Source organism: Amblyomma mixtum, chromosome 3 (genome assembly GCF_055824585.1).
Source record: "Amblyomma mixtum isolate Tamu chromosome 3, ASM5582458v1, whole genome shotgun sequence".
NCBI classification, from domain to species: Eukaryota; Metazoa; Arthropoda; class Arachnida; order Ixodida; family Ixodidae; genus Amblyomma; species Amblyomma mixtum.
The window spans coordinates 395974408-395997653 of NC_143014.1; the positions used below are offsets into that span (position 1 = coordinate 395974408).

Consider the following 23246-nt stretch of genomic DNA (forward strand, 5'->3'; position numbering starts at 1 on the left):
GAAATTATATTTGAGGAAAGGAAATTACGCAGCAAGTGTCTCGGATATCTCGGTGGACACCCGTCATCCGTTTGTAGAGGAAGGGAGGCAGCGGGAGGGAAAGAAGAAAGAGAAAGAGGGGCCGTAATGAAGAAAATGGAAATTATATTTGAGGAAAGGAAATTACGCAGCAACTGTCTCGCATATCTCGGTGGACACCCGCCATCCATTTGTAGAGGAAGGGAGGCAGCGGGATGGAAAGAAGAAAGAGAAAGAGGGGCCGTAATGAAGAAAATGGAAATTATATTTGAGGAAAGGAAATTACGCAGCAAGTGTCTCGCATATCTCGGTGGACACCCGTCATCCGTTTGTAGAGGAAGGGAGGCAGCGGGAGGAAAAGAAGAAAGAGAAAGAGGGGCCGTAATGAAGAACATGGAAATTATATTTGAGGAAAGGAAATTACGCAGCAACTGTCTCGCATATCTCGGTGGACACCCGTCATCCGTTTGTAGAGGAAGGGAGGCAGCGGGAGGGAAAGAAGAGAAAGAGGGGCCGTAATGAAGAAAATGGAAATTATATTTGAGGAAAGGAAATTACGCAGCAACTGTCTCGCATATCTCGGTGGACACCCATCATCCGTTTGTAGAGGAAGGGAGGCAGTGGGAGGGAAAGAAGAAAGAGAAAGAGGGGCCGCAATGAAGAAAATGGAAATTATATTTGAGGAAAGGAAATTACGCAGCAACTGTCTCGCATATCTCGGTGGACACCCGTCATCCGTTTGTAGAGGAAGGAAGGCAGCGGGAGGGAAAGAAGAAAGAGAAAGAGGGGCCGTAATGAAGAAAATGGAAATTATATTTGAGGAAAGGAAATTACGCAGCAACTGTCTCGCATATCTCGGTGGACACCCGTCATCCGTTTGTAGAGGAAGGGAGGCAGTGGGAGGGAAAGGAGAAAGAGAAAGAGGGGCCGTAATGAAGAAAATGAAAATTATATTTGAGGAAAGGAAATTACGCAGCAACTGTATCGCATATCTCGGTGGACACCCGTCATCCGTTTGTAGAGGAAGGGAGGCAGTGGGAGGGAAAGGAGAAAGAGAAAGAGGGGCCGTAATGAAGAAAATGGAAATTATATTTGAGGAAAGGAAATTACGCAGCAAGTGTCTCGCATATCTCGGTGGACACCCGTCATCCGTTTGTAGAGGAAGGGAGGCAGTGGGAGGGAAAGAAGAAAGAGAAAGAGGGGCCGTAATGAAGAAAATGGAAATTATATTTGAGGAAAGGAAATTACGCAGCAACTGTCTCGCATATCTCTGTGGACACCCGTCATCCGTTTGTAGAGGAAGGGAGGCAGTGGGAGGGAAAGAAGAAAGAGAAGGAGGTGCCGTAATGAAGAAAATGGAAATTATATTTGAGGAAAGGAAATTACGCAGCAACTGTCTCGCATATCTCGGTGGACACCCGTCATCCATTTGTAGAGGAAGGAAGGCAGCGGGAGGGAAAGAAGAAAGAGAAAGAGGGGCCGTAATGAAGAAAATGGAAATTATATTTGAGGAAAGGAAATTACGCAGCAACTGTCTCGCATATCTCGGTGGACACCCGTCATCAGTTTGTAGAGGAAGGGAGGTAGCGGGAGGGAAAGAAGAAAGAGAAAGAGGGGCCGTAATGAAGAAAATGGAAATTATATTTGAGGAAAGGAAATTACGCAGCAACTGTCTCGCATATCTCGGTGGACACCCGTCATCCGTTTGTAGAGGAAGGGAGGCAGCGGGAGGGAAAGAAGAAAGAGAAAGAGGGGCCGTAATGAAGAAAATGGAAATTATATTTGAGGAAAGGAAATTACGCAGCAACTGTCTCGCATATCTCGGTGGACACCCGTCATCCGTTTGTAGAGGAAGGGAGGCAGCGGGAGGGAAAGAAGAAAGAGAAAGAGGGGTCGTAATGAAGAAAATGGAAATTATATTTGAGGAAAGGAAATTACGCAGCAACTGTCTCGCATATCTCGGTGGACACCCGTCATCCGTTTGTAGAGGAAGGAAGGCAGCGGGAGGGAAAGAAGAAAGAGAAAGAGGGGCCGTAATGAAGAAAATGGAAATTATATTTGAGGAAAGGAAATTACGCAGCAACTGTCTCGCATATCTCGGTGGACACCCGTCATCCGTTTGTAGAGGAAGGGAGGCAGCGGGAGGGAAAGAAGAAAGAGAAAGAGGGGCCGTAATGAAGAAAATGGAAATTATATTTGAGGAAAGGAAATTACGCAGCAACTGTCTCGCATATCTCGGTGGACACCCGTCATCCGTTGGTAGAGGAAGGGAGGCTGCGGGAGGGAAAGAAGAAAGAGAAAGAGGGGCCGCAATGAAGAAAATGGAAATTATATTTGAGGAAAGGAAATTACGCAGCAACTGTCTCGCATATCTCGGTGGACACCCGTCATCCGTTTGTAGAGGAAGGGAGGCAGCGGGAGGGAAAGAAGAAAGAGAAAGAGGGGCCGTAATGAAGAAAATGGAAATTATATTTGAGGAAAGGAAATTACGCAGCAACTGTCTCGCATATCTCGGTGGACACCCGTCATCCGTTTGTAGAGAAAGGGAGGCAGCGGGAGGGAAAGAAGAAAGAGAAAGAGGGGCCGTAATGAAGAAAATGGAAATTATATTTGAGGAAAAGAAATTACGCAGCAACTGTCTCGCATATCTCGGTGGACACCCGTCATCCGTTTGTAGAGGAAGGGAGGCAGCGGGAGGGAAAGAAGAAAGAGAAAGAGGGGCCGTAATGAAGAAAATGAAAATTATATTTGAGGAAAGGAAATTACGCAGCAACTGTCTCGCATATCTCGGTGGACACCCGTCATCCGTTTGTAGAGGAAGGGAGGCAGCGGGAGGGAAAGAAGAAAGAGAAAGAGGGGCCGTAATGAAGGAAATGAAAATTATATTTGAGGAAAAGAAATTACGCAACAATTTCTCGCATATCTCGGTGGACACCTGCCATCCGTTTGTAGAGGAAGGGAGGCAGTGGGAGGGATAGAAGAAAGAGAAAGGGGGGCCGTAATGAAGAAAATGAAAATTATATTTGAGGAAAGGAAATTACGCAGCAACTGTCTCGCATATCTCGGTGGACACCCGTCATCCGTTTGTAGAGGAAGGGAGGCAGCGGGAGGGAAAGAAGAAAGAGAAAGAGGGGCCGTAATGAAGAAAATGGAAATTATATTTGAGGAAAGGAAATTACGCAGCAACTGTCTCGCATATCTCGGTGGACACCCGTCATCCGTTTGTAGAGGAAGGGAGGCAGTGGGAGGGAAAGAAGAAAGAGAAAGAGGGGCCGTAATGAAGAAAATGGAAATTATATTTGAGGAAAGGAAATTACGCAGCAACTGTCTCGCATATCTCGGTGGACACCCGTCACCCGTTTGTAGAGGAAGGGAGGCAGCGGGAGGGAAAGAAGAAAGAGAAAGAGGGGCCGTAATGAAGAAAATGGAAGTTATATTTGAGGAAAGGAAATTACGCAGCAACTGTCTCGCATATCTCGGTGGACACCCGTCATCCGTTTGTAGAGGAAGGGAGGCAGCGGGAGGGAAAGAAGAAAGAGAAAGAGGGGCCGTAATGAAGAAAATGAAAATTATATTTGAGGAAAGGAAATTACGCAGCAACTGTCTCGCATATCTCGGTGGACACCCGTCATCCCTTTGTAGAGGAAGGGAGGCAGCGGGAGGGAAAGAAGAAAGAGAAAGAGGGGCCGTAATGAAGGAAATGAAAATTATATTTGAGGAAAAGAAATTACGCAACAATTTCTCGCATATCTCGGTGGACACCTGCCATCCGTTTGTAGAGGAAGGGAGGCAGTGGGATGGATAGAAGAAAGAGAAAGAGGGGCCGTAATGAAGAAAATGGAAATTATATTTGAAGAAAGGAAATTACGCAGCAACTGTCTCGCATATCTCGGTGGACACCTGCCATCCGTTTGTAGAGGAAGGGAGGCAGTGGGATGGATAGAAGAAAGAGAAAGAGGGGCCGTAATAAAGAAAATGAAAATTATATTTGAGGAAAGGAAATTACGCAGCAACTGTCTCGCATATCTCGGTGGACACCCGTCATCCGTTTGTAGAGGAAGGGAGGCAGCGGGAGGGAAAGAAGAAAGAGAAAGAGGGGCCGTAATGAAGAAAATGGAAATTATATTTGAGGAAAGGAAATTACGCAGCAAGTGTCTCGCATATCTCGGTGGACACCCGTCATCCATTTGTAGAGGAAGGGAGGCAGCGGGAGGGAAAGAAGAAAGAGAAAGAGGGGCCGTAATGAAGAAAATGGAAATTATATTTGAGGAAAGGAAATTACGCAGCAACTGTCTCGCATATCTCGGTGGACACCCGTCATCCGTTTGTAGAGGAAGGAAGGCAGCGGGAGGGAAAGAAGAAAGAGAAAGAGGGGCCGTAATGAAGAAAATGGAAATTATATTTGAGGAAAGGAAATTACGCAGCAACTGTCTCGCATATCTCGGTGGACACCCGTCATCCGTTTGTAGAGGAAGGGAGGCAGCGGGAGGGAAAGAAGAAAGAGAAAGAGGGGCCGTAATGAAGAAAATGGAAATTATATTTGAGGAAAGGAAATTACGCAGCAACTGTCTCGCATATCTCGGTGGACACCCGTCATCCGTTGGTAGAGGAAGGGAGGCAGCGGGAGGGAAAGAAGAAAGAGAAAGAGGGGCCGTAATGAAGAAAATGGAAATTATATTTGAGGAAAGGAAATTACGCAGCAACTGTCTCGCATATCTCGGTGGACACCCGACATCCGTTTGTAGAGGAAGGGAGGCAGCGGGAGGGAAAGAAGAAAGAGAAAGAGGGGCCGTAATGAAGAAAATGGAAATTATATTTGGGGAAAGGAAATTACGCAGCAACTGTCTCGCATATCTCGGTGGACACCCGTCATCCGTTTGTAGAGAAAGGGAGGCAGCGGGAGGGAAAGAAGAAAGAGAAAGAGGGGCCGTAATGAAGAAAATGGAAATTATATTTGAGGAAAAGAAATTACGCAGCAACTGTCTCGCATATCTCGGTGGACACCCGTCATCCGTTTGTAGAGGAAGGGAGGCAGCGGGAGGGAAAGAAGAAAGAGAAAGAGGGGCCGTAATGAAGAAAATGAAAATTATATTTGAGGAAAGGAAATTACGCAGCAACTGTCTCGCATATCTCGGTGGACACCCGTCATCCGTTTGTAGAGGAAGGGAGGCAGCGGGAGGGAAAGAAGAAAGAGAAAGAGGGGCCGTAATGAAGGAAATGAAAATTATATTTGAGGAAAAGAAATTACGCAACAATTTCTCGCATATCTCGGTGCACACCTGCCATCCGTTTGTAGAGGAAGGGAGGCAGTGGGAGTGATAGAAGAAAGAGAAAGGGGGGCCGTAATGAAGAAAATGAAAATTATATTTGAGGAAAGGAAATTACGCAGCAACTGTCTCGCATATCTCGGTGGACACCCGTCATCCGTTTGTAGAGGAAGGGAGGCAGCGGGAGGGAAAGAAGAAAGAGAAAGAGGGGCCGTAATGAAGAAAATGGAAATTATATTTGAGGAAAGGAAATTACGCAGCAACTGTCTCGCATATCTCGGTGGACACCCGTCATCCGTTTGTAGAGGAAGGGAGGCAGCGGGAGGGAAAGAAGAAAGAGAAAGAGGGGCCGTAATGAAGAAAATGGAAATTATATTTGAGGAAAGGAAATTACGCAGCAACTGTCTCGCATATCTCGGTAGACACCCGTCATCCGTTTGTAGAGGAAGGGAGGCAGCGGGAGGGAAAGAAGAAAGAGAAAGAGGGGCCGTAATGAAGGAAATGAAAATTATATTTGAGGAAAAGAAATTACGCAACAATTTCTCGCATATCTCGGTGGACACCTGCCATCCGTTTGTAGAGGAAGGGAGGCAGTGGGATGGATAGAAGAAAGAGAAAGAGGGGCCGTAATAAAGAAAATGAAAATTATATTTGAGGAAAGGAAATTACGCAGCAACTGTCTCGCATATCTCGGTGGACACCCGTCATCCGTTTGTAGAGGAAGGGAGGCAGCGGGAGGGAAAGAAGAAAGAGAAAGAGGGGCCGTAATGAAGAAAATGGAAATTATATTTGAGGAAAGGAAATTACGCAGCAAGTGTCTCGCATATCTCGGTGGACACCCTTCATCCGTTTGTAGAGGAAGGGAGGCAGCGGGAGGGAAAGAAGAAAGAGAAAGAGGGGCCGTAATGAAGAAAATGGAAATTATATTTGAGGAAAGGAAATTACGCAGCAACTGTCTCGCATATCTCGGTGGACACCCGTCATCCGTTTGTAGAGGAAGGGAGGCAGCGGGAGGGAAAGGAGAAAGAGAAAGAGGGTCCGTAATGAAGAAAATGGAAATTATATTTGAGGAAAGGAAATTACGCAGCAACTGTCTCGCATATCTCGGTGGACACCCGTCATCCGTTTGTAGAGGAAGGGAGGCAGCGGGAGGGAAAGAAGAAAGAGAAAGAGGGGCCGTAATGAAGAAAATGGAAATTATATTTGAGGAAAGGAAATTACGCAGCAAGTGTCTCGCATATCTCGGTGGACACCCGTCATCCGTTTGTAGAGGAAGGGAGGCAGCGGGAGGAAAAGAAGAAAGAGAAAGAGGGGCCGTAATGAAGAAAATGGAAATTATATTTGAGGAAAGGAAATTACGCAGCAACTGTCTCGCATATCTCGGTGGACACCCGTCATCCGTTTGTAGAGGAAGGGAGGCAGCGGGAGGGAAAGAAGAGAAAGAGGGGCCGTAATGAAGAAAATGGAAATTATATTTGAGGAAAGGAAATTACGCAGCAACTGTCTCGCATATCTCGGTGGACACCCATCATCCGTTTGTAGAGGAAGGGAGGCAGTGGGAGGGAAAGAAGAAAGAGAAAGAGGGGCCGCAATGAAGAAAATGGAAATTATATTTGAGGAAAGGAAATTACGCAGCAACTGTCTCGCATATCTCGGTGGACACCCGTCATCCGTTTGTAGAGGAAGGAAGGCAGCGGGAGGGAAAGAAGAAAGAGAAAGAGGGGCCGTAATGAAGAAAATGGAAATTATATTTGAGGAAAGGAAATTACGCAGCAACTGTCTCGCATATCTCGGTGGACACCCGTCATCCGTTTGTAGAGGAAGGGAGGCAGTGGGAGGGAAAGGAGAAAGAGAAAGAGGGGCCGTAATGAAGAAAATGAAAATTATATTTGAGGAAAGGAAATTACGCAGCAACTGTATCGCATATCTCGGTGGACACCCGTCATCCGTTTGTAGAGGAAGGGAGGCAGTGGGAGGGAAAGGAGAAAGAGAAAGAGGGGCCGTAATGAAGAAAATGGAAATTATATTTGAGGAAAGGAAATTACGCAGCAAGTGTCTCGCATATCTCGGTGGACACCCGTCATCCGTTTGTAGAGGAAGGGAGGCAGTGGGAGGGAAAGAAGAAAGAGAAAGAGGGGCCGTAATGAAGAAAATGGAAATTATATTTGAGGAAAGGAAATTACGCAGCAACTGTCTCGCATATCTCTGTGGACACCCGTCATCCGTTTGTAGAGGAAGGGAGGCAGTGGGAGGGAAAGAAGAAAGAGAAGGAGGTGCCGTAATGAAGAAAATGGAAATTATATTTGAGGAAAGGAAATTACGCAGCAACTGTCTCGCATATCTCGGTGGACACCCGTCATCCGTTTGTAGAGGAAGGGAGGCAGCGGGAGGGAAAGAAGAAAGAGAAAGAGGGGCCGTAATGAAGGAAATGAAAATTATATTTGAGGAAAAGAAATTACGCAACAATTTCTCGCATATCTCGGTGGACACCTGCCATCCGTTTGTAGAGGAAGGGAGGCAGTGGGATGGATAGAAGAAAGAGAAAGAGGGGCCGTAATAAAGAAAATGAAAATTATATTTGAGGAAAGGAAATTACGCAGCAACTGTCTCGCATATCTCGGTGGACACCCGTCATCCGTTTGTAGAGGAAGGGAGGCAGCGGGAGGGAAAGAAGAAAGAGAAAGAGGGGCCGTAATGAAGAAAATGGAAATTATATTTGAGGAAAGGAAATTACGCAGCAAGTGTCTCGCATATCTCGGTGGACACCCTTCATCCGTTTGTAGAGGAAGGGAGGCAGCGGGAGGGAAAGAAGAAAGAGAAAGAGGGGCCGTAATGAAGAAAATGGAAATTATATTTGAGGAAAGGAAATTACGCAGCAACTGTCTCGCATATCTCGGTGGACACCCGTCATCCGTTTGTAGAGGAAGGGAGGCAGCGGGAGGGAAAGGAGAAAGAGAAAGAGGGTCCGTAATGAAGAAAATGGAAATTATATTTGAGGAAAGGAAATTACGCAGCAACTGTCTCGCATATCTCGGTGGACACCCGTCATCCGTTTGTAGAGGAAGGGAGGCAGCGGGAGGGAAAGAAGAAAGAGAAAGAGGGGCCGTAATGAAGAAAATGGAAATTATATTTGAGGAAAGGAAATTACGCAGCAAGTGTCTCGCATATCTCGGTGGACACCCGTCATCCGTTTGTAGAGGAAGGGAGGCAGCGGGAGGAAAAGAAGAAAGAGAAAGAGGGGCCGTAATGAAGAAAATGGAAATTATATTTGAGGAAAGGAAATTACGCAGCAACTGTCTCGCATATCTCGGTGGACACCCGTCATCCGTTTGTAGAGGAAGGGAGGCAGCGGGAGGGAAAGAAGAGAAAGAGGGGCCGTAATGAAGAAAATGGAAATTATATTTGAGGAAAGGAAATTACGCAGCAACTGTCTCGCATATCTCGGTGGACACCCGTCATCCATTAGTAGAGGAAGGGAGGCAGCGGGAGGGAAAGAAGAAAGAGAAAGAGGGGCCGTAATGAAGAAAATGGAAATTATATTTGAGGAAAGGAAATTACGCAGCAACTGTCTCGCATATCTCGGTGGACACCCGTCATCCGTTTGTAGAGGAAGGGAGGCAGCGGGAGGGAAAGAAGAAAGAGAAAGAGGGGCCGTAATGAAGAAAATGGAAATTATATTTGAGGAAAGGAAATTACGCAGCAACTGTCTCGCATATCTCGGTGGACACCCGTCATCCGTTTGTAGAGGAAGGGAGGCAGCGGGAGGGAAAGAAGAAAGAGAAAGAGGGGCCGTAATGAAGAAAATGGAAATTATATTTGAGGAAAGGAAATTACGCAGCAACTGTCTCGCATATCTCGGTGGACATCCGTCATCCGTTTGTAGAGGAAGGGAGGCAGCGGGAGGGAAAGAAGAAAGAGAAACAGGGCCCGTAATGAAGAAAATGGAAATTATATTTGAGGAAAAGAAATTACGCAGCAACTGTCTCGCATATCTCGGTGGACACCCGTCATCCGTTTGTAGAGGAAGGGAGGCAGCGGGAGGGAAAGAAGAAAGAGAAAGAGGGGCCGTAATGAAGAAAATGAAAATTATATTTGAGGAAAAGAAATTACGCAGCAACTGTCTCGCATATCTCGGTGGACACCCGTCATCCGTTTGTAGAGGAAGGGAGGCAGCGGGAGGGAAAGAAGAAAGAGAAAGAGGGGCCGTAATGAAGGAAATGAAAATAATATTTGAGGAAAAGAAATTACGCAACAATTTCTCGCATATCTCGGTGGACACCTGCCATCCGTTTGTAGAGGAAGGGAGGCAGTGGGAGGGATCGAAGAAAGAGGAAGGGGGGCCGTAAAGAAGAAAATGAAAATTATATTTGAGGAAAGGAAATTACGCAGCAACTGTCTCGCATATCTCGGTGCACACCCGTCATCCGTTTGTAGTGGAAGGGAGGCAGTGGGAGGGAAAGGAGAAAGAGAAAGAGGGGCCGTAATGAAGAAAATGAAAATTATATTTGAGGAAAGGAAATTACGCAGCAACTGTCTCGCATATCTCGGTGGACACCCGTCATCCGTTTGTAGAGGAAGGGAGGCAGTGGGAGGGAAAGAAGAAAGAGAAAGAGGGGCCGTAATGAAGAAAATGGAAATTATATTTGAGGAAAGGAAATTACGCAGCAACTGTCTCGGATATCTCGGTGGACACCCGTCATCCGTTTGTAGAGGAAGGGAGGCAGTGGGAGGGAAAGAAGAAAGAGAAAGAGGGGCCGTAATGAAGAAAATGGAAATTATATTTGAGGAAAGGAAATTACGCAGCAACTGTCTCGCATATCTCGGTGGACACCCGTCATCCGTTTGTAGAGGAAGGGAGGCAGTGGGAGGGAAAGAAAAAAGAGAAAGAGGGGCCGTAATGAAGAAAATGGAAATTATATTTGAGGAAAGGAAATTACGCAGCAACTGTCTCGCATATCTCGGTGGACACCCGTCATCCGTTTGTAGAGGAAGGGAGGCAGCGGGAGGAAAAGAAGAAAGAGAAAGAGGGGCCGTAATGAAGAAAATGGAAATTATATTTGAGGAAAGGAAATTACGCAGCAACTGTCTCGCATATCTCGGTGGACACCCGTCATCCGTTTGTAGAGGAAGGGAGGCAGCGGGAGGGAAAGGAGAAAGAGAAAGAGGGTCCGTAATGAAGAAAATGGAAATTATATTTGAGGAAAGGAAATTACGCAGCAACTGTCTCGCATATCTCGGTGGACACCCGTCATCCGTTTGTAGAGGAAGGAAGGCAGCGGGAGGGAAAGAAGAAAGAGAAAGAGGGGCCGTAATGAAGAAAATGGAGATTATATCTGAGGAAAGGAAATTACGCAGCAACTGTCTCGCATATCTCGGTGGACACCCGTCATCCGCTTGTAGAGGAAGGGAGGCAGTGGGAGGGAAAGAAGAAAGAGAAAGAGGGGCCGTAATGAAGAAAATGGAAATTATATTTTAGGAAAGGAAATTACGCAGCAACTGTCTCGCATATCTCGGTGGACACCCGTCATCCGTTTGTAGAGGAAGGGAGGCAGTGGGAGGGAAAGAAGAAAGAGAAAGAGGGGCCGTAATGAAGAAAATGGAAATTATATTTGAGGAAAGGAAATTACGCAGCAACTGTCTCGCATATCTCGGTGGACACCCGTCATCCGTTTGTAGAGGAAGGAAGGCAGCGGGAGGGAAAGAAGAAAGAGAAAGAGGGGCCGTAATGAAGAAAATGGAAATTATATTTGAGGAAAGGAAATTACGCAGCAACTGTCTCGCATATCTCGGTGGACACCCGTCATCCGTTTGTAGAGGAAGGGAGGCAGTGGGAGGGAAAGAAGAAAGAGAAAGAGGGGCCGTAATGAAGAAAATGGAAATTATATTTGAGGAAAGGAAATTACGCAGCAACTGTCTCGCATATCTCGGTGGACACCCGTCATCCGTTTGTAGAGGAAGGGAGGCAGTGGGAGGGAAAGAAGAAAGAGAAAGAGGGGCCGTAATGAAGAAAATGGAAATTATATTTGAGGAAAGGAAATTACGCAGCAACTGTCTCGCATAACTCGGTGGACACCCGTCATCCGTTTGTAGAGGAAGGAAGGCAGCGGGAGGGAAAGAAGAAAGAGAAAGAGGGGCCGTAATGAAGAAAATGGAAATTATATTTGAGGAAAGGAAATTACGCAGCAACTGTCTCGCATATCTCGGTGGACACCCGTCATCCGTTTGTAGAGGAAGGGAGGCAGCGGGAGGGAAAGAAGAAAGAGAAAGAGGGGCCGTAATGAAGAAAATGGAAATTATATTTGAGGAAAGGAAATTACGCAGCAACTGTCTCGCATATCTCGGTGGACACCCGTCATCCGTTTGTAGAGGAAGGGAGGCAGCGGGAGGGAAAGAAGAAAGAGAAAGAGGGGCCGTAATGAAGAAAATGGAAATTATATTTGAGGAAAGGAAATTACGCAGCAACTGTCTCGCATATCTCGGTAGACACCCGTCATCCGTTTGTAGAGGAAGGGAGGCAGCGGGAGGGAAAGAAGAAAGAGAAAGAGGGGCCGTAATGAAGAAAATGGAAATTATATTTGAGGAAAGGAAATTACGCAGCAACTGTCTCGCATATCTCGGTGGACACCCGTCATCCGTTTGTAGAGGAAGGGAGGCAGCGGGAGGGAAAGAAGAAAGAGAAAAAGGGGCCGTAATGAAGAAAATGGAAATTATATTTGAGGAAAAGAAATTACGCAGCAACTGTCTCGCATATCTCGGTGGACACCCGTCATCCGTTTGTAGAGGAAGGGAGGCAGCGGGAGGGTAAGAAGAAAGAGAAAGAGGGGCCGTAATGAAGAAAATGAAAATTATATTTGAGGAAAGGAAATTACGCAGCAACTGTCTCGCATATCTCGGTGGACACCCGTCATCCGTATGTAGAGGAAGGGAGGCAGCGGGAGGGAAAGAAGAAAGAGAAAGAGGGGCCGTAATGAAGGAAATGAAAATTATATTTGAGGAAAAAATTTACGCAACAATTTCTCGCATATCTCGGTGGACACCTGCCATCCGTTTGTAGAGGAAGGGAGGCAGTGGGAGGGATAGAAGAAAGAGAAAGGGGGGCCGTAATGAAGAAAATGAAAATTATATTTGAGGAAAGGATATTACGCAGCAACTGTCTCGCATATCTCGGTGGACACCCGTCATCCGTCCGTTTGTAGAGGAAGGGAGGCAGCGGGAGGGAAAGAAGAAAGAGAAAGAGGGGCCGTAATGAAGAAAATGGAAATTATATTTGAGGAAAGGAGATTACGCAGCAAGTGTCTCGCATATCTCGGTGGACACCCGTCATCCGTTTGTAGAGGAAGGGAGGCAGCGGGAGGGAAAGAAGGAAGAGAAGGAGGGGCCGTAATGAAGAAAATGGAAATTATATTTGAGGAAAGGAAATTACGCAGCAACTGTCTCGCATATCTCGGTGGACACCCGTCATCCGTTTGTAGAGGAAGGGAGGCAGCGGGAGGGAAAGAAGAAAGAGAAAGAGGGGCCGTAATGAAGAAAATGGAAATTATATTTGAGGAAAGGAAATTACGCAGCAACTGTCTCGCATATCTCGGTGGACACCCGTCATCCGTTTGTAGAGGAAGGGAGGCAGCGGGAGGGAAAGAAGAAAGAGAAAGAGGGGCCGTAATGAAGGAAATGAAAATTATATTTGAGGAAAAGAAATTACGCAACAATTTCTCGCATATCTCGGTGGACACCTGCCATCCGTTTGTAGAGGAAGGGAGGCAGTGGGAGGGATAGCAGAAAGAGAAAGAGGGGCCGTAATGAAGAAAATGAAAATTATATTTGAGGAAAGGAAATTACGCAGCAACTGTCTCGCATATCTCGGTGGACACCCGTCATCCCTTTGTAGAGGAAGGGAGGCAGCGGGAGGGAAAGAAGAAAGAGAAAGAGGGGCCGTAATGAAGGAAATGAAAATTATATTTGAGGAAAAGAAATTACGCAACAATTTCTCGCATATCTCGGTGGACACCTGCCATCCGTTTGTAAAGGAAGGGAGGCAGTGGGAGGGATAGAAGAAAGAGAAAGAGGGGCCGTAATGAAGAAAATGGAAATTATATTTGAGGAAAGGAAATTACGCAGCAACTGTCTCGCATATCTCGGTGGACACCCGTCATCCGTTTGTAGAGGAAGGGAGGCAGCGGGAGGGAAAGAAGAAAGAGAAAGAGGGGCCGTAATGAAGAAAATGGAAATTATATTTGAGGAAAGGAAATTACGCAGCAAGTGTCTCGCATATCTCGGTGGACACCCGTCATCCGTTTGTAGAGGAAGGGAGGCAGCGGGAGGGAAAGAAGAAAGAGAAAGAGGGGCCGTAATGAAGAAAATGGAAATTATATTTGAGGAAAGGAAATTACGCAGCAACTGTCTCGCATATCTCGGTGGACACCCGTCATCCGTTTGTAGAGGAAGGGAGGCAGCGGGAGGGAAAGGAGAAAGAGAAAGAGGGTCCGTAATGAAGAAAATGGAAATTATATTTGAGGAAAGGAAATTACGCAGCAACTGTCTCGCATATCTCGGTGGACACCCGTCATCCGTTTGTAGAGGAAGGGAGGCAGCGGGAGGGAAAGAAGAAAGAGAAAGAGGGGCCGTAATGAAGAAAATGGAAATTATATTTGAGGAAAGGAAATTACGCAGCAAGTGTCTCGCATATCTCGGTGGACACCCGTCATCCGTTTGTAGAGGAAGGGAGGCAGCGGGAGGAAAAGAAGAAAGAGAAAGAGGGGCCGTAATGAAGAAAATGGAAATTATATTTGAGGAAAGGAAATTACGCAGCAACTGTCTCGCATATCTCGGTGGACACCCGTCATCCGTTTGTAGAGGAAGGGAGGCAGCGGGAGGGAAAGAAGAGAAAGAGGGGCCAAAATGAAGAAAATGGAAATTATATTTGAGGAAAGGAAATTACGCAGCAACTGTCTCGCATATCTCGGTGGACACCCGTCATCCGTTTGTAGAGGAAGGGAGGCAGCGGGAGGGAAAGAAGAAAGAGAAAGAGGGGCCGTAATGAAGAAAATGGAAATTATATTTGAGGAAAGGAAATTACGCAGCAACTGTCTCGCATATCTCGGTGGACACCCGTCATCCGTTTGTAGAGGAAGGGAGGCAGCGGGAGGGAAAGGAGAAAGAGAAAGAGGGGCCGTAATGAAGAAGATGAAAATTATATTTGAGGAAAGGAAATTACGCAGCAACTGTCTCGCATATCTCGGTGGACACCCGTCATCCGTTTGTAGAGGAAGGGAGGCAGCGGGAGGGAAAGAAGAAAGAGAAAGAGGGGCCGTAATGAATAAAATGGAAATTATATTTCAGGAAAAGAAATTACGCAGCAACTGTCTCGGATATCTCGGTGGACACCCGTCATCCGTTTGTAGAGGAAGGGAGGCAGCGGGAGGGAAAGAAGAAAGAGAAAAAGGGGCCGTAATGAAGAAAATGAAAATTATATTTGAGGAAAGGAAATTACGCAGCAACTGTCTCGCATATCTCGGTGGACACCCGTCATCCGTTTGTAGAGGAAGGGAGGCAGCGGGAGGGAAAGAAGAAAGAGAAAGAGGGGCCGTAATGAAGGAAATGAAAATTATATTTGAGGAAAAGAAATTACGCAACAATTTCTCGCATATCTCGGTGGACACCTGCCATCCGTTTGTAGAGGAAGGGAGGCAGTGGGAGGGAAAGAAGAAAGAGAAAGAGGGTCCGTAATGAAGAAAATGGAAATTATATTTGAGGAAAGGAAATTACGCAGCAACTGTCTCGCATATCTCGGTGGACACCCGTCATCCGTTTGTAGAGGAAGGGAGGCAGTGGGAGTGAAAGAAGAAAGAGAAAGAGGGGCCGTAATGAAGAAAATGAAAATTATATTTGAGGAAAGGATATTACGCAGCAACTGTCTCGCATATCTCGGTGCACACCTGTCATCCGTTTGTAGAAGAAGGGAGGAAGTGGGAGTGAAAGAAGAAAGAGAAAGAGGGTCCGTAATGCCTTTCAGTTTTAGTCTCTCTGCAAACTTCCGCACCTCTCGGTACCTGGGTACCTGGTCATTCGGGTATCTATTTCAACGAGATGGCTGATTTATTGGCAAGGTCAGCTCTCACTGCTCCTGTAATCTATCCCGTACCTCATCTCATACTGTTGGAGACCTCCCGTTTACAGCGGTTACAGCATATATCAGCCAGCTTGGGTGATCCGTTGCTGAATACCGTGGATTTTCAACATTTAAAGTTTCCATGGAATGTCCGATCATGTAAGTCGAGGCTGTGTGAAGTGTCCATGACGCTTTTGCGATGCAGACTCCCCCACCGCAACTTGTACTTATGCAGATACGGGTTCGCTACGACAAACCTTTGTAACACATGCGGAGAAGTTGAAATGATAGACCACGGGATTCTCGTTAAGCACTATTTGCGGCTACCATCATGATTACATCATTGCAACTGGTCGCTTACCCTGTTAACTCCATATAAAATTCCACCGCATGTCCAAAAGTGTATTTTATTTTATTCCTGTTATATCTAATTTGTTTATTTATTGAAAAATTTCAAAAATTCATATATATTTTCTAGTTTCAATCATTCTACTATTCTACTTAGTTTATTTCCCCGCGCATATTCATTTGCGTGGGTATGTGCCAGTTTCATGTGGAGAAGAAGAAGAAGAAGAAAGGAAATTACACAGCAACTCTCAGACAACCTTTCTGTTTTGGCAGCGCTCGAAACCTCGAGTGATACTCCTATGAGCCGTTCCCTTCAATTTTTTATTCCTCCACATGTTACAGAAGTACGCTTTCACTGGGTCCCTGGGCACTGTGGCATTGTTTCTAATGAGAGGGCTGATTTTTTAGCAAAGTCTGCCCTTGATGGTCTTATTGTCCCTTTCGTCCCAAATACTGTTTACTTAACTCTAGCACGCTTTCAGAGATTCCAGCGTTTCCACACCTTGAGCCATGAGCCTCTCCTCGCTGCAGCGGATTTTCAACACCTGGCATTTCCTTGGAGTGTGCGGATATGCAGTTCGAGGCAATGTGAGGTGTCCATGACCCTTTTGCGCTGCAGGATACCGCGGCTTAATCTTTATTTATGCCGATCGGGGCTTTCGATAGCCAACCTTTGTGAGCCTTGTGGCGAAATTGAGTCTATAGAACATTTTTTCCTCTCCTGCCGGCGGCTCGCTGCTCTCCGTAGAATTTACTTGGAGATCCCGCTCGCTCGGCTTGGGCTTCCTCTATCTATTCCGATTCTTATCCTTCGGGGCAAGCGCCAAGAGATATGCCCTGAAACCAGTGTTCGATTCTATTCACGAGTATATAATTTCATCTGGTAGATTCCTCTGCTAGAATGTGAATTCACAACTTTTCTTTTTCGTATTTTTTGTTTTGTACAAATTCTAGCTCTGCGTCCCAAAAATTTTAAATTTAAATATACTCCATTCTCTGTACATGAGTGCGTTTGTATCCGCTATGCACCCTGGCCAATCCCCCGCCGTGGGTATGTGCCATTCAACCTGAGGACATCATCATCATCATCATCATCAACTGTCTCGCATATCTCGGTGGACAGCTGTGATCCGTTTGTAGAGGAAGGGAGGAAGTGGGAGTGAAAGAAGAAAGAGGGGCCATAATGAAGAAAATGAATTGAGGAAAGGAAATTGCGCGGTAACCGTGAGTGACTGTAAGGTAAGGGTTGTTATTATCAACTGAAACTATTAAGGAAAACGCAGTTGGCCTTTAATGTATCTTTTAGGGTTGGCCGACATGCAAAATTTTGGAGGTCCTGAGACTTTCAAGATTCCCTGTGTCCCATGCCTAGTCTACGGTGTTAATTACGTCACGACCCTCTCGATCGCATTCATAGAACGCAGGGAGTCCTCATACCACTGCTTGCGCGGTGGTGCAGCGGTTAAGCGATGCGCCACCGCCCGGCAGGCGGGTGCTTCAAACGCAGCCACCGGCGGGGCTTGAGAGACCCAGGTTGCTCTTCCCGAGCTCCCGCACGGCTCACGCACATGCCACATGAGCATTAGCCAATTGCATCGAATTTAGTTCAATTTACTTCACAGCCACGTACCACGGGCGGCAGGTAACTCACAACCCAGAAGGTAGGGTGCCACGTGCCATGGTGGCCATTTTTGGATGACGTCACAAGGTCACGTGACCTCTTACGACCGGTCGGAGAATTTCGCGAAAGAGAAGCCTTAACTTCTCTCAGAGATGAGGATCTAAATGCTGTCGCATTAACAGTGTCGAAAGTTAAATGATTTTTAACACTTATTGATGGTATTCTGTTGTTTGCCCAACAGCTTCAGTGGGCACCTTTTAGTTCCGCAAAGTTACTGAGTCTCTGAGCGCATGCCAGAGTCAGTCAAGCACCTTTCAGAGAGGCAGAGTGATGACACTGATGAAGTGCAGTATGTGGATGGACAGGTGGTTAACGATGGTAAGATGTACTTAACGAAAACAAATTACATCACGTAAAAAGGATTACACATGATCTAAACCGGATGATCACCACCTGCGGTGGCATGCGCTCAAAAACGGTATATCCACTTATCGGGGAAATGTTTATGCATCGCAGGGATTTAATGTGTTGGTTGGTTTGGTTTGGTTTATGGGGTTTAAAGTCCCAATGTCACTCAGGCTATGTGGACGCTGTAGTGAAGGCCTCCAGATATTTCGATCACCTGGGAATTTTTAACATGCACTGACATCGCGCAATACCCGGTTCTCTCGAAACAGCCGCCACCGAAATTCTAACGCTGTGGCTGGGATCGAACCCGCGTGTTTCGGGCCGGCAGCTGAGCGCCATATCCACTGAGCAACTGCGGCGGCCTCAAGGGAAGCCGCAGCGGCTAAGATATTCGGCCCAGTTGTAAAAATATATTGCCAAAGGCCGCTCCTGCAAAGGCCTCGAGTGAAACCATTCATTTGCAGTACTGGGCCGATTACCTTGAATTTGGGAATTGCACTTTTCACTTGGGAATGCATCTGGGAAGAAGGTGACGTTGTGTTCTACAGGGAACTTCAGAAGGGCGTGTAGTACCGAACAGGGAAGCTCCACACCCTGAAACCTGCGGTTGTAGGTCGCTTAGAAGGAGGTTCATGTGCGTGCAATACGCACGGCCTATTACTCAGTCTTCAGTTTTTCTTGTCCATTCTGAGTCAGGCTATCAACGCTTCCGCTTGTGCAAGTGAATCCCGTATTTCCTGTATCTGTCCGTTCAGGTTCTCAAATGAAACATTGTCAATTTCTACCGTGTCTCAAAGAGCAGCTGATGCTGCATCGCGAAGAGATACGCCATCACCAACCAAGTTACGATGACGAGAAGCCCCGCAGAGGGTTGTTCAGTCTCTGCGAACAGGTATCGCCAATTCAATTGATTTATATCATTACATGTGCCGAGACAACGCAGGAAGCCATGAAACAACCACTTTGCGTTTCGTTTATTTCCTTGCATTGTGTCTCAATATTCTTTCGTTTGCATGTTTATTTGAGTATTTAAACTTTTTTTTTCGTCCCTGCGTTGCGGCTAATGTTTAATATTTTATTCTTCAGGATTTGCGATAATCTTGTTTTAGCACAGTGCGGACCGCCATTGCGGCCCACCGCGCGCAGTCGGCACTCGTCGGCGTACACCTGTGGTTCAGATAGGCTGCAATGACGTGGTATCCTAATGTTGCTGGTGGCCTTTTAGCCCTGTATCCCCTCAATTGCTGTAGCGAGGGTGGTGTAGTTGGCTCTAGAAGTGTCCACTAGGCCATTCATCTGGGAGGGGGGGGGGGGAGTACGCGGTGGTGCGCAGGAGTGTCGTGCCATGAAGGGGAAGAATCTTAGCAAAGAGACACGACTCGAACTGTTCGCCGAGGCCCAGGATGATTGTAGGCCGACTTTCAATAAGTTCCTCCAAGGTAGAAAGGAGGAGGAGATGCGACAGTGGAGCAGTAATTACGGGGAGTGGTGTAGCTATTGGCCTGCGGCTGCAGTTATACAGGTAAGTAAGTAACAGTGTCCTCGCAGGGTTCAAGTGGTCCGACTAGGAATATATGGACCATATCAAGGCGTGCGTCGAGTAGGAGAAAAGAAGTTGTTGCTTTATTCTCATCTCGACACGACCTTTTCCGTTTATTTTTGTATGGAAATTTATTTATGCTTATTTGTTTTAAATTATTTCTTTAAACCGTCACCTCTTTGTTTCCTTCTTAATTTTTATTCCAGTATCCTCAAAATCTCTCAAAATTTGTTCGTTTTCGTAGATTCCACAATTTTTATTTATTAGCCACTTGAAATAAGCCTAAATGAATTTTCATCGGTTTTGGATCTGGACCAAACCCTAGCGAATTCTTCACCATGGGTATGTGTCAAGGCTTCAAAGGCAACAACAACAACCCGATGCCAGAGCCTTTTTTTCTACGTGGCACGTGAAGCTTACCGCGCGCTCCCATCGTCCAGAGGTGGCGCTGCTGCAGAACATTCTGGGCCGCTGCTTGACTGCTCTGCTTAGGACGAGAAGAATACCGACAAGCGCATCCTGACTCACTTCGAGGAGCTCCGCACCTTGCACCAGCTGCTGGCGGGAGCCTGGGGCATGCAGATGTCCATCTCAGTGCTGGAGGCAGTGTGGCACGACGTGGCGGGCCTGGTGTTCGGCCACCTGGCGGTGCTAGTCCTTCTGCTGCAGTCCGGGGTGCTCCCAGACCACCGTGTGAGCGACGGCTGCCTGGCCTACCCGTACACCGCCCTCCACAACTGGTGCCAGCAGGCCAGGTGTGATGAGTGCAGTGCAATACGCTTTTAGCTTACTGTCACCAGGCGTCAGTAGTCTCTTGTGTTCGAAGTCCCTCACCGGGGTGTGTTCATTTCCCTGAGTTCAGTTCCTTGCCTTACAATGGCCGACAAGGAAAACCAGCCACAGAATGCAAGGGCTGCTGACGCCATACAGAGGACGGCCAGCACCGATCCCGACTCCAACAAAAAAAAAACGATCTTGGAATGGAGCCTCGACGACTTGGAGATTGGGCGACCCTTAGACAAAGGGAAGCTCGGAAACGTATACCTGGAGCGAGAGAAGAAAAGCAGATACGCCATTGCTCTGAAGGTTATGTTCAAGTCCCAGTTGAAGAGCAACAACGTTGAGCACCACCTTCGAAGCCATATCGAAATTCAGCCATACCTCAGGCATCCCCATATCCTGAGACTATATGGTTGCTTCCACGGTGAGAAAAGGGTTTAACTTATTCTGCAATGCGCACCCAAAGAGGAGGTATACAAGGAGGTCACCAAAGCCAAGATGACTGACCACCAGAAATCCGCTACTTACATCCATCACGTTTGCAAGGCACTCCAGTACTGCGACAGCAAGAAAATCATACACCGTGATATAAAACCAAAGAATATCCATGATCCGTCCTCAAGGCATGAGACCCTGTGCGGTACCATGGATTACTTGCCAGCGGAAATGGTTGAGAGCAGCGCTGCGACGAGAAAGTGGATCTATGGGCTCTACGTGCTCTAATCTATGAGTTCCTTGTCGGAAAGCCTCCTTTTGAATAGAGCTCCGATGACAAGATCTGACCTGCGGACCTGAAGTTCCCTGCCCATGTCTGTGGTGATGCCAAGGATCTCATTTCTAGGCTGCAGCGGAAGTAACGGAAAGAAAGGGCAAGCCTAGAGGAAGTGATGTCACATCCATGGATCACAAAGAGTGCAGATTGTAGTGCCTCCTAGCTGCACCTTTCTAGTGGACTTGTACATGAGTGCTTGCCTAGGAGAATCCTCCATGTGTATCCGCCTGGGGAGGAGGTGTGTGGCGAAGAGGAGTCAAGGCCTCGAAAAGGAAGCATACTCTGTCACAAAAAAAAGCATACTTCGAAGACAATCTATGCGAGTCAAAGGGACATTTGGCTTCGTTCCAACTGTGGACATTCGTCCAGGATACATATTGAAAACATCACGTTTGTGATATACGTTTGTAATTTTAAACGTAATTTGTATTCATGTATTCATTAAACTTTTATTGCAATTTATGCAACGATGTTTTGGGAGCGTGCCCTGTTATATATTTCGATAACTAAAATGGGCCGAAGGGCCAAAACACTCGGCGATCTTCTTAACCACATTCTTAAAGAACAAATTCCAATAGCATAGAGGTTGCCTGCTATGCTTTATACTGTAAGTGTCTAGTGTTATAGCGTTTTTGCAGCCAGGACTCTAAACTTATGGCATGCATGAGTCAACACTTCGAATTTTTGAATGCGTTGCATTCGATTGTCATATTGGATTAAGTAAACCAACTCCTCTGAACGGATTTAAAAGGCAACTGCAGCGTTTTTCTGCCTCCTAGGAATTTATTGAAAAAGTTATGGTACTTTCTCCGTATCTTTCTGGTCCTTTCTGCCAAATTAATTAACGGGGCGAACGAATTTTAAAATTTCCGCATTTTGTGGCCTCAATCGAGAAGTCGTCGCAGGCAGCCTTGCGTCTGTGACGTCGCTGGACACGTAGCTGCCGATATTATCTTGGCGTTTCCTGCTCAGAATTTCCAGCTGGCTTTTCTTCATTCGAGACAAATATTGAGTCAATATCTCACTTAGTCGCTAGTTCGGGCAATCAATGTTCTCGCGATAGATTTTTCAACAGTATTTGTGACGTCACAGGATGTTCTCTCGTGAAGTATTCATTTGGTCGAAACCCAGTGTAGGTTTCGATTTCTTTATTTTGGCTCTTATTAAATACTCGTGTTTGGTATTTAAAAAAAAACGACTTTTACGCCGGAGCGAAGCCTGTGTGGACAGTTGTGGAGGAAACATATCAAAATAATACGTTTGTAATATACTGCGGGATATCTACACTGGATTTTAAACGTAATTTTATTCATTTTTTCAAAAAATTAGGGATCACTGCGGCGACTCGCATAGGGAGAATGCGAAAGCGTTGACGTGTCTTCGGCTCTCGTCGCCTCTCTTTAACGTACTTTTTGTTTGTTAATTTGACAGACTCATTTCTTTGCCGCTCTTTTTCCTTTTTTCCCCTTTGTTCCCCTCCCCAAGTGTAGGGTAGCCAACTGGGCATCGCCTGGCTAACCTCCCTGCCTTTCCGTCCTTTTCTCTCTCTCTCTCTTAGCGGCTGAATTATCGCAATTATCCTATGCTTTAATTAAGGATCGATTTATTTACTCTGATTATACTTTTATCTCAATCAACAATTCTGGTTTTCCAAATTTAGCGCCATGATTGCTTTTCCGTCCATTTACTATGTCCCCGTCCAGCCTATTTAACCGTACGCTAGTTTTTCCTGATAATTATTACCTAATTAATCCATGTCAATGAAACTTTTTGTTCGATTAATTATGACCATCAAATGCAATTAAATTCATTCCCAATTTTCACTCTTTTGCCTTTTTTCTCTATTTTCCTGTCCAAGGCTGTTTTCCCATCCACTCACTTCATCGACATCCGCACTCTTTCGGCGTTTTTGCGACATTTTTGGCACTAGTTAATTAAGCAATCATTCTATTGACATTTCTGCACAGTGTCCACACATCATCCTCTTTCGATTACATCTACTCCTTTTGATGCTACCTCTTCTGAGAACGTCACGACTGCTGCGGACACGTTTTGCGGATTTGTCTTGGTGACACGACACCACTGACATCGGATAGAAATGCTTTCGCATGAAAAAACCCGGAGCTGGGCTTTAATCCATTTTCTGGGGTGGGCCTAGTCAGAATGTTGGGCGTCTTCAAATTTTCAAATATGGCGGTGCCTTATAATCCGTCTACTGTTCGGGTGACGTCACAACCATCTCAGTCGCATTCATAGAACGTAGGCAGTCCTCATACCACACTGTTAGCAAAAAACACCCAAAAGGGTGTAAATGGCTTGTCCTCTAACGCACACCCAAAAGGAGGTTTTTTTTTACTCCCTATGTATGGTGTTTTTTATTTACACCC

The 23246-nt window shown here is 46.2% G+C and overlaps 1 pseudogene; it reads left to right on the plus strand.

Annotated features, from left to right (window-relative positions):
- Positions 1-20183: 20183 nt before the first annotated feature.
- Positions 20184-21022, plus strand: LOC149357267 (aurora kinase A pseudogene; annotated as a pseudogene).
- The last annotated feature ends 2224 nt before the right edge of the window (positions 21023-23246 follow it).